Below are 11836 nucleotides of genomic sequence, written 5' to 3' on the forward strand. Positions count from 1 at the left end.
CCACAACCCTTTTCATCATATCTAAGCTGAGACACAAGCTTGTATCCAGGACCATAGATGTTTTGCAGTTCTTTGAATGATGGTGGTTTTGTATAGAAGAGGTGATCGACATGATAAGAATCACATAGCTTTATAGATGCATAATCATCTTTGGTAGCCAAGGTGAATGAAATCTTATGAAAACTTAGATGGACGGGGTCTACTTTGTACTCACCAACATGAGAGTCAGTAAAATCCAAAGATCCCCAATCATCACCCAAACATGCATTGACTTTTGATAGAGAAGGTGATCTAGATAGGGAAAGTTTTACAGGTGTAGACTCCAACATTTTCACCTTAGGAGTATCTACCTTTGGGGATCCTTCTTTCAAAGAATCCCGCTTCTTAGATGATTTCTCCTTTTTAAGGACTTCGTTGGTGACCTCTTCCTTCATGCGCTCTTCGTTTTTAGGGGATGAGACATAAGAAAAAGTTACAATTGAAGAAGACAAAGTGGGTACATAATTTTGAAATGAAGGTGTAACATAAGCTTGACCGACTGTGGCTATTTGACACAGCTACATAGCCTCAGAATTAACCTTAACCATGACAACTTCATTATTAGCTACAAAATTCACGGGCCCATGAAGTGTAGATGAAATATCTCTCAAAGCATGTAGCCATGGTCTGCCTAAAAGAAGATTGTATGATAAAGGGCCTAGTATAACATGCACAAGGGTTGGGATGGTGATGGGTCCAACCTTCAAGGACAGTATAATAATCCCCACACTGGTCTTACCACTGTTATCGAAACCTCGAATGAAAAAAGAGGAGGCTACTAAAGAATTTGGGTCCACCTTGATCTTTAGTAACAAGTCTAAACCACAAACGTTCAGTGCCAAACCTATATCAACAAGCATTCGTCTAATACCAACACGACTCACATGAACAATAATCATCAATGGATTTGCTAAGTTCCCCACTTCAGGAGGTGGGAGTTCATGTGAATAGAAGGTAATATTTAGTGAATCTACATGAATATGATCCATTCAACACATTCACATCAACCGGTCTTGCAAAGGAAGGTAGCAAAATCTTTTGCAAAGCTTCTTGTAGCATACCTTGATACATCGGGGTGGTTTGGAGAAAATACCAAAGTGAGATCTTAGCCGGAGTAACATTAATTTTCTCAATGAGATCATAATCACTTAGTCTCTTAACTGCCGACAAAGGTGCCTTAGGAAGAATAGCTTGTGAAGGAGGTAAAGAAGTTTGGGGTGGTTCAAGAACTTGTTTGTTATTCCAAGTGTTATACATGTGAGCAATAGTATTATAAGATGATTGTTTAGATTGCATGAATCTTGAATATAAATCAGAAACTTCAACTTTGAAGGGTTTCTCATTAATGGTCTTAACCTTCTTAGGAGAAGGACTTGCCATTGTTACATGAATGTATGGTCTCTTAGGCCTTTGTGGGGCCGCAAAGACAACAATAACATTCACAAACTCTTCATCCTTGCATGAGGACATCGTGGAGGATGAATCGCCCTTTACATCTCTCTTAGGAGAAGGTGCTTCAAGGAAGTTATCCAAGACTTCATCCAACATATCAAAAATCATCCTTCAAGAATGCCTTATCAAAGGCATCAAACTCCAAAAGGAAGAGATCCAACATTATGCATTCACGTCGGGATCACCAAAATTGTAGGGGATGAAATTTCCCCCTCCAAGATGACAAATCTTAGAAGAAAAATCAATCCGCTGAGCTACCCGTTCGAAGTAGCGCTAACGTGAGCCAGAGGATAACAAATAACTAAACTAACTGAAGCATGAAATTATAATGCAGGAGCAATAAATACACACAAATCAAGTTTACAAAATGATATAATAATAAAAAAAGATTATACCTTCCAATCATAGAGCTCTCGTGCTTTGAACACTAGCATGGGCCACAGACACCAGCGCAATGCGCTACCGTCCATACAACCCACAAATAGAGAAAATCCCAGGAATAGGTTTGCATATGGTTCCCTGCGTGCGGAATCTGTCTGTCACCTAGACACACTAGAATGGGGAAACTTTTTGGGGCTATATAGGCCTACCTCAGTCAGACCCTCGTTTAGGTGTTTCCACTGCCACAGACAACCAAATAGATAGATTGGAAAAATAAATTGGAAACTTGGTAGATTGGAAAATTGGAAAATATGCAATAGAAACTATGCTACACTTAAAGGAAGAAAACCCCTATGTCATGCATTGAATATTGAAAATATTGGAAGTGTGAGAGATAATGAATGCACCTAGATGATAGATACTATCAACAATACAAAGGACTTATTGCATATAAATAAAATAGATAAAGGAGAAGATGAGGCGTGAAGCCAAACCGTTCTTTGTTGAAGATACGAGTGTGATGAAGCCCGTGGTACCATTTGTTGGTAGGAACTACCACAAGATGGTTATAGCTTGATATTGGTAGAGTGTATGTCTAAGAACATGAAGAGAATAATATGATATCAAGAGTACAATAAGAACCAAGAGCCAAGAACTCAAGATGGGAACCCTTCAAAATTAGCTAGGAAGGGTTCTTAAACTTAGAAGAGGTGTGGAGAGTCATTATAGTGAAACACAAGCCAAAGGAGATGCATCGGCCAACATCCGACTCTTTGCTAGATTCAAGATTCTGCCAGCTTTTTGAGATGTTAGCACGACGCGTGGACATCCCCGCATTACGCTTCTGTCCACCCAAAAATAGGCCCAAAGGGGGTTTCAAGGCATTTCGAGGCACTTTGCCCTTTGAGACCAAGATGCCAAGATAATATAATTTTGATCATAGATTCATCATAAATGCACTAGGCACCATGTGTAATAGTCATAAAAGCACTAGGCACAATTTAGGACACTACAAGAAGATCGAATGCTAAGTTTAATTTCCTTGATTGTTTGCTAGAAATCCTATCGGCCTCTTCACCATCTTCGGCTTAGATTCAAGCTGTTGCAACCAAGTTTCCCGTAGAAGAATTCTGACAGTTGGTAGAGTATGACACCATAATTTCTAGTGCAAATGTCAGATCATTCACTAATTTGGTCATTATCAAATACAACATGCCTCACGAGCTATTGTATTCTCCAACGTTTCCCTAATGAAAAACAAATTTGTTAGGTTGAAAAAGAGAAGAAATCAAACATATCAAAATTGCCCTATTAGTGATCTCTAGTAATTTCTTGACTATAAAGGTTCCAAGGTGACCAATTTTTTAATTTAAAGTAATCAATGCTTGATTAAGCAACTACTTGGTCTAATTACGTTTAATTTTAAAAATTTATGAACTTATTTTCTTTATAGTCCCTTTTGTAACCTACCAAGGACCATATAGTAAGGATTGTCTATGCAGCACCCAAAGTTACCATTTGACCATGTTTTTTAAATAATTAAAAATTAAAATATAACCGATTTTTTTTCAACTAATTATTAAACATGGTCCATGATAAATTTAGGGTGTTGAATAGATGTTGCCACATATAGTATAGAAGCACACTCGAGGTTGACTATCTTGCAATGTCAAATTTTCACTGGCCCACATACTCTTTCTTAATTTTGAATGTATTTAATTACATATTTAAGTTTGAGTCTAAAGCAACAAATTTGGATAAATTTGCATTTAAAGATCTAAATAATAAAATATATATATTTATTTATAAAAGATTGTTAAACAATAGTTGTGCTACAGCTAGTGCCTTTTGCAAAAATAGGAAACTTTGCAAAAAAATAGGAGATTTGTTTTTTGTTAAAATTTTTTAAGCAATGTATGAAAATAATAGAGATAAATTAATTGATCTTTCTTTGTTTAATTAATAGATATTTTTGTTATCTTAAAATCTATTAAAAATATTTAAATTAATTAAAAAATTATGCCTCATCTATTAATTATTTCATAGAAGTGATATTTTTGTCATTGATCTTAAAATATAAAAAATAAAAATTTGAAATACCACATCTATTAATTATTTCATAGAAGTGACATCCTCAATGCAATATTTTTGTAGCTTAATTGATAAGAAATTAAAAAAATCCATTTACTTCAAAGGTGAGTATTTGAAAATATTAAATATTTTGTAATAAGAAAAGTTAAAATCATTTTATCACATATACACAACATATAAACATAAAAAATTAGTTGATTTTCCCAATATTTTCAATTTGATGTAAAAATGAGTTAAACAAGGTGAAGCTCAATTTAAGCCTAGGTTAAATGTGGGGCCAAGCAAGTGTTATGGGCTTTCCCATTAAACATTAGATGATATAAAAAAAATTATCCTATCTTTGCAAATTGAATGACCAATTTTATTTTATTTTTTCAATGGAAAATTTAAAAAACCACTAGTAAAAATACAAGCTACTTTTGCTACCAATTAGGAAAAAGGAAGAAAGAAAGAAAAAAAATTGGAAAAAAAATGATTCCAAACTATAGCATATCTCAATTTTTATGTTTAGTGCATGATTCTAATAGAGATTAATTGCAAAAAAATGCATTGAAAACATAAGTATTTGCCTTAAAAGACATAGGTTTTTATAGTCAGTATATTGTAGATGTAAGAGTTATCAAAATGAGTGTTTACGTGGAACATTTAAGTAGTCATAACATATTCTACTTTATTCTCAAAAAATTGTCCTTAGATTTAAAAAGCAATAAATTATGTGATGCCACATCAACATACTAATAAAATATACCACAGATCTTAATTTTTTGGACTAGCTTGAACACCTCAAGGATTATTTTGTTTGGGGCACTCTTCTTAAAAAACCAACGATGTCTCCTCAAGCCTAACAACACAACATACAAATAATACCCTCTCTCACCAATCCATGCACAAACCGCCAACATCTTCCAAACACCTCTACTGAAATCAAACAAGCAAACATGCCTTTTGTTCACGTATGGAGATTTGCTGAATACATAAAATAGATCCCCCACGCCTCTGCATTCGATGTGCTCTGCATATAATGATTCCTCTTCCTCTTCCTCTTCCTCTTCCTCTTCCTCTTCCTCTTCCTCTTCCTCTCTCGTTTCTCAACCTGCAATCAATTTCAGCATTTCATCAGGCATTCGTAATTTCATACCCTCTTTACGCTCCATCTTATTCTCCTCCACAATATACATTTGGAAACTCAGATCTCCATTTTCCCTAATTAATCCCGCTAAAAACAATCCAATCCTACATGCTAAACAAAAATATTTAACACATTGAGAAGAAGAAGACCACACCAACGGTCTCACACACATTATAGTTCCCCAACACTTTCTATGCAACTCATAACAACAACAATCTCCCTTCCATTTTTCCAATACATAAATTTTGCCATTAAAGACGACTAAAGAAAGCTAGGTGGATGAAGCGCTTTTTCTGAATTCTCTTGGCAATGGATCGCACATTTCCTAGTCCCCTGATTTAAGGTCAAGCATCTCCACGCTAATGGATTTTCTTCCAACTCATGAACTCCCCCAATCATAATTAGTTTTCCTTGACCATGACAAATGAGAGGATTCTATCGCCACACCTACATAGCTGCAACACTCTCTCGCCATTTGCGCAGATTCAAGAAACTATCCCTGAATTTTAATCGATCGCCTGAAATGGAGAATATAAATTAGTTTCCTTCCATAATGACTGCATCTCGTTCATTAGGATTAAGGCTGAAAGGCAGCAGATGGATCCACCTGCGAGCCACGGGATCGAACCCAAGACCTCATCTTTTATTAGTGCCCAAAATAAATTTCCAGGGTTTGAACTTTTTAATGGAATGCGAGATCTCTCTATGAAGTGGACTGGTTGCAATGAAAGAATGCCATTTCTTGCACACAAGAGTCACTTTGGGAATATACGAGATAGGAAGGAAGCCCACAATTATCTCTATCACATCATTTGGCATTGATTGTGAGATCGATTCTTCACCATTCTCCTCTATTGCCATTATTCGTCATGGATTCTTCAACATTTTCCTTACACGGCTTCCATCAATTATGGATTCCTTACACAATTTCTATTAACAATGTATCTTCTCACCCGCCCTTTCTTATTTAACTTACTCATGAATACCTATTTAGTTCCTATTACATTCTTGTCCACCAGTCTAGGTACTAGCTCCTGAGTTTTGTTTTTTTGAATCTGATTTAGTTCTTCTTCCATTTCTTTCACCCAAATCTCATTTTTGCTTGCTTCCTCATAATTCTTCAGCTCTGTCATAGATAGAAAATAATAATTAGCTTGATCTTGAGCTCCTATAATCTTCCTTCTTATCTGAACACGTTTTGTCTTATCTCCAATTATCTGATTATCTGAATGATGCTTCTAAACATACTTAGTGGGAACTTTCTCTGAATTATCCTCTTCTTCTTCTTCCTCATCATAATTTTTTTCCTTCTCTTTGCTTTCTTCTAGATTACTTGTTTTCTTTGGAACAACTAGAACAATCTTAAACTTCTATGCTAGCAAGCACTTAAATTCTCCTCCCTATCCTTGATATAATATACATTTACACCTGCTCTAACTCCTTATGCAACTCTTTTACCAGTCTTCTCCTTTTTTATCACACATTTGGTACTAATAAAGAACACTTCATATCCTTTTCTACACATTTGACTAACAATTAGCAAACTATGTCTTAATCCTTTAACATAATAAACATCATCAGTCTTATGCTTACCATCAATAGAAACACTTCCAATACCTCGAATAGTTGCACCATCTTCTCCAAAAAACTTCACTAATCCTCCATCATACTTTTTGAAATTAATAAACTTGTCTTTATCACTGGTCATATGATTTGAACATCTGGAGTATATAATTCATGTACTTAGTTCTATCTTAGCATGCAATGTAGTCTTAACTGATTTCTCTTCCTCTGATTTCTCCAAAATATTTTTCGTATTCTCAATTGCCATAAACAAGGATTCTTCATTCGAACCATCATAAAATTCATCTTTTGATGTATGCTCCTCAATAAAACATAAGCCTTTCTACTCTCTTCTATTAAAATTACATCTCTTAAACTTGTTCTTCTTCTCATTATTATTTGATCTCTTATAGTCCTCTCTATAAGTGTAGTTAGAAGCATAATGTCCAATTCTACCTCAAGAAAAACATTTCAAAGGTAACTTACCTTTGTATTTTCCAGTGCCTCGCTGCAATCTTCTTACAAAATTTTCTTTAGGTTCATCTAGATCTCCACTACATTCTGGATCATCAAGTCTTGAAACATTAAATGCTACTTCTATATTTTCTCTCTTCTTTTGCTCCATTTTTTAAATCTTATAGGCTGCTAAAGTTCCAATATGCTGATCAGTGGTATACTTATTCAAATCATTTCTCTCTTGTATAACAAATCTCTACGGCTTGTAGGAATTAGGAAAAGTTAGCAAGATCTTATGAACGACATCACATTCTTCCAAATGTCCACTAACAACTCTAATGCCATCAGCAAGATCATGTTCGTTGGGGACCCTGATCAGTCTCCAAGTGGGAGATTGTTGAAATGTGGCGATTGATCAGCAAAGTACTATACACTCAGCACGTATCCTTACCAAGGTCTGGGGCCGGGCCGAGCCTCGGGCAGGGGTTCAGGGGCGACGGCCCCTGAGAAAAGCAAGGGTTCGGGGGCGGGAGCCCCCGAGAAAATGTTTTTGGGTTTTTTTTTTTTGGTTGATGAAAACCGACATTGTAATAAAACCCTAAAAAGGCCGACTTTGTTTTTGCCCTAAAAATGCATGTTATAAGCAGCTGGGATGCTTAAGGCATTGTAAGGTTGATGTACTGTTTTTGCTGGATAATAAGAAAGATTGGACAGCTATGTATGGTGGACGTAACCCATTCTGGGTGAACCACGTTAAATCTCTGTGTTATCTGTGTCCTATTTTATTTCTTTACCTTTTGTATTTAATTTTGCATATAATTGTTAGTTCATATTTGCTTTGGATCTGCTTGAAACCCTAACAATTGGTATCAGAGCGAGGTTTTCTGTAAATTGGCAGGACTCTCAGATTTGAGTGGGAGCAATGGAGGATTCCAAATTCAAGGTCGAAAAGTTTAACGGCCAGAACTATCAGCTATGGAAAATGCTGATGGAGGATTACCTGTATCAAAAGGATTTGTGGCGGCCATTGAAAGGAAAGGAAAAGAAAGCGACCACAATGTCAGATGAAGAGTGGGACATTTTAGATAGAAAGGCACTAGGATCCATTTGATTGTGCCTTGCACCGTCTGTAGCATTCAATATAACAGAAGCAAAAATGACTGTAGATTTGATGGCGACATTGGCAAAGTTGTATGAGAAACCCTCGGCTTCAAATAAGGTATTTCTTATGAAGTGTTTGTTTAATTTGAAAATGAGTGAGGGAGGATCTGTAGCAGAGCACTTAAATAAATTTAATACAATTACCAGTCAACTGTCTTCGGTAAAAATTACCTTTGTAGAAGAGGTTAGGGCTCTCGTGATTTTATGTTCTTTGCCAGAAAGCTGGAATATCTTGGTTATGGCTGTAAGTAACTCTGTCTCTGGTAAAAATACTTTGGTATTTGATGATATTGTTGGTGTTATCCTAAGCGAGGAAATGTGAAGGAAAAGCACAAGTGAGACTCCAACATCATCGGGTAGTGTTTTGAATGTGGAGAACAGAGGAAGATCAAAGGAAAAAGGAAAAGGCCTTGGGAATGAGAAGTCACGAGGGAAGTCAAAGAAAGGATGCTCTCAATCTAGAGGAAAGAAAGATTGCTGGTACTGTGGAAAGCGTGGTCATCTAAAGAAAGACTGTTGGTCTCGGAAAAACAAAGAAGGAGACAAAAATGAAAATGATAGTAAGGAAGCTAATATTGCAAGTAATACTTTACAAGATGCTTTAATCTTATGTTTGGATAATGTTAATGATTCCCGGGTAATAGATTTTGGGGCTTCATTTCATGCTACACCCCATAGAAAATATTTTCTAGATTATGTTCAAGGTGATTTTGGATAGGTATATTTGGGTGATGATGAGCCATGTCAAATTGTTGGAAAAGGAAAGATAAAGATCAAGTTGCAGAATGGAAATGACTGGTTTCTGCAGGAGGTAAGACATGTTCCTAATTTAAGAAGAAATTTAATTTCTGCAGGGCAACTAGGTAGTGAAGGTTGCATAGTTACCTTCTCAGACAGTATGTGGAAGGTCACGAAAGGATCATTAGTAGTAGCTAAAGGTGTGAAGGTAGGCACATTATATCTGTGTACTAGTAACACTTACTCTACCCTACCTGCTATAGATAAAGTTATTACAGGGACAACAACAATAGATGTTGCAAGAACAGATTCGATAATGTGGCACCATAGGCTTGGGCACATGAGTGAGAAAGGGATGAAATTCCTTCACTCCAAAAATCTATTGCCAGGACTAAAGAAGATTGATTTAGAGTTATGTGAAAACTGTGTTTATGGTAAACAGAAAAGAGTCAGATTTCTCAAGGTTGGGAAAGAGAAGAAGAGTGAGAAGTTAGAGCTTGTGCATTCAAATGTATGGGGACCGGCTCAGGTATCATCTCTTGGTGGCTCTTGTTATTATGTTATTTTTATTGATGACTCAACTAGAAAAACATGGGTATATTTCCTAAAACAAAAATTAGATGTTTTTGAAACTTTTAAGAAATGGAAAGCTTTGGTTGAGAATGAGAAAGGAAAAAAGTTGAAGTGTCTCAGATCGGATAATGGAGGTGAGTATTGCAGCAAATAATTTGAAGATTACTACTCCTTAAATGGGATTTGAAAGCAGAAGACAGTTTCAGGAACTCCACAGGAAAATGGTGTGTCAGAGAGAATGAATAGGACTATCATGGAACGCGCGAGGAGCATGAGATTGCATGCTGGATTGCCCTTACATTTTTGGGCAGATGTTATACATACTACTGTCTATTTGATAAATAGAGGACCTTCAACCCCTTTGGATGGTGGTATTCCAGAGGAGACATGGACTAGTAAAAAGGTAAATTATTCTTTTCTGAAAACCTTTGGTTGTGAAGCTTTTGTCCATATTGATAAAGAAAATAGAACCAAGCTTGATGCTAAATCTCAGAAATGTACCTTCATTGGATATGTGATAGATGAATATGGCTATCAGTTATGGGATTTTGAAAATAAGAAAATAATTAGAAGTAGAGATGTTATATTCAATGAGAAGGTTATGTATAAAGAACAGATGCAAGAAAAGAAGCATGAACAAAACAAACAAGAATATGTGGTGTTGGATGAGATTCCTAAAAATGAAATGCCACAGGTACCATGATGCTCAGCAACAATAGATTGTTCCACAAACTCCTACAAGTGTTAGACGTTCTACGAGGTCAAGTAGACCCCCTGAAAGATTTTCTCCTTCTTTGTATTCTATTTTATTAACTGATGCTGGTGAACCCGAAGAATATGAAGAAGCAATGCAGGTGGATGCCAAACAACGGTGGGAGCTAGGCATGAAAGAAGAGATGGACTCCCTGATGAAAAATAAGACTTGGGACTTAGTCCCTTTACCTGCAGAAAAAAGAGCTTTGCCTAACAAATGGGTTTATAGGTTGAAGGAGGAGGAAGGAGGTCAGAAAAGATATAAGGCCAGACTTGTGGTAAAAGGTTTTGCATAGAAAAAGGGTATAGATTATGATGAAATATTTTCTCCAGTAGTAAAAATGACTTCAATTAGAACTGTACTTAATCTTGTGGCTGCAGATGATTTACATCTTGAACAATTAGATGTCAAAACATCTTTTCTCCATGGAGATTTGGAGGAGGAAATTTACATGTTGCAACCACAGGGATATGAGGTCAAAGATAAGGAGAACTTGGTGTGCAGGTTGAAGAAAAGTTTGTATGGCCTAAAGCAAGCACCCCGACAATGGTTTTTAAAATTTGATAGTTTCATGGCTAAACACGGTTATCATAGATGTCATTTTGATCATTGTGTATATTTTAAGAGATTGGATAATGGCAGTTATATTATCTTGTTGCTTTATGTTGATGACATGCTTGTTGCTGGGTCTAACAGGCAACATATAAATGATCTTAAACATAAATTAGCCAGGTCATTTGCTATGAAGGATTTGGGTGCAGCTAAGCAAATTCTCGGTATGAGGATTACACAAGACAAGAAAAATAGAACCTTGAATTTGTCCCAAAGTGAGTATATAAAGAAGGTGTTGAAAATATTTAACATGCAGGATGCAAAAGCAGTTAGTACACCTTTGGCTAGTCATTTCAAATTGACTAAGGAGATGTGCCCAAAGGCACAGGAAGAGGTTAATAAAATGTCTAACATCCCGTATTCATCAGCTGTTGGCAGTCTGATGTATGCAATGGTATGCACAAGGCCAAATATTGCACATGCAGTGGGAGTTGTGAGCAGGTTTATGAGTAATCCAGGTATGGAACATTGGAATGTTGTGAAATGGATCCTTTAGTATTTGAAAGGAACCACTACGAAGGCATTATGTTTCAAAGGATCTAATGCTGCTCTGAGTGGATTTGTTGACTCTGATCTGGTAGGTGATATTGATTCACAGAGGAGTACTACAGGGTATGTTTTTACTATAGGGGGAACTGTAGTCAGTTGGATTTCTAGGCTACAAAAGGTTGTTGCACTTTCAACCACTGAAGCTGAGTATGTTGCTGCTACAGAAGCCAACAAGGAGATGATATGGTTACAATGTTTTCTAGAGGAATTGGGTCAGACACAGGAGGATCGCCCATTGTATACTGATAGCCAGAGTGTCATTCATCTTGCAAAGAATTCTGCTTTTCATTCAAGGACAAAGCACATTCAGCTCAGGTACCAATTCATCCGAACTATTT

This window comes from Cryptomeria japonica, chromosome 4 (assembly GCF_030272615.1).
Source record: "Cryptomeria japonica chromosome 4, Sugi_1.0, whole genome shotgun sequence".
NCBI classification, from domain to species: Eukaryota; Viridiplantae; Streptophyta; class Pinopsida; order Cupressales; family Cupressaceae; genus Cryptomeria; species Cryptomeria japonica.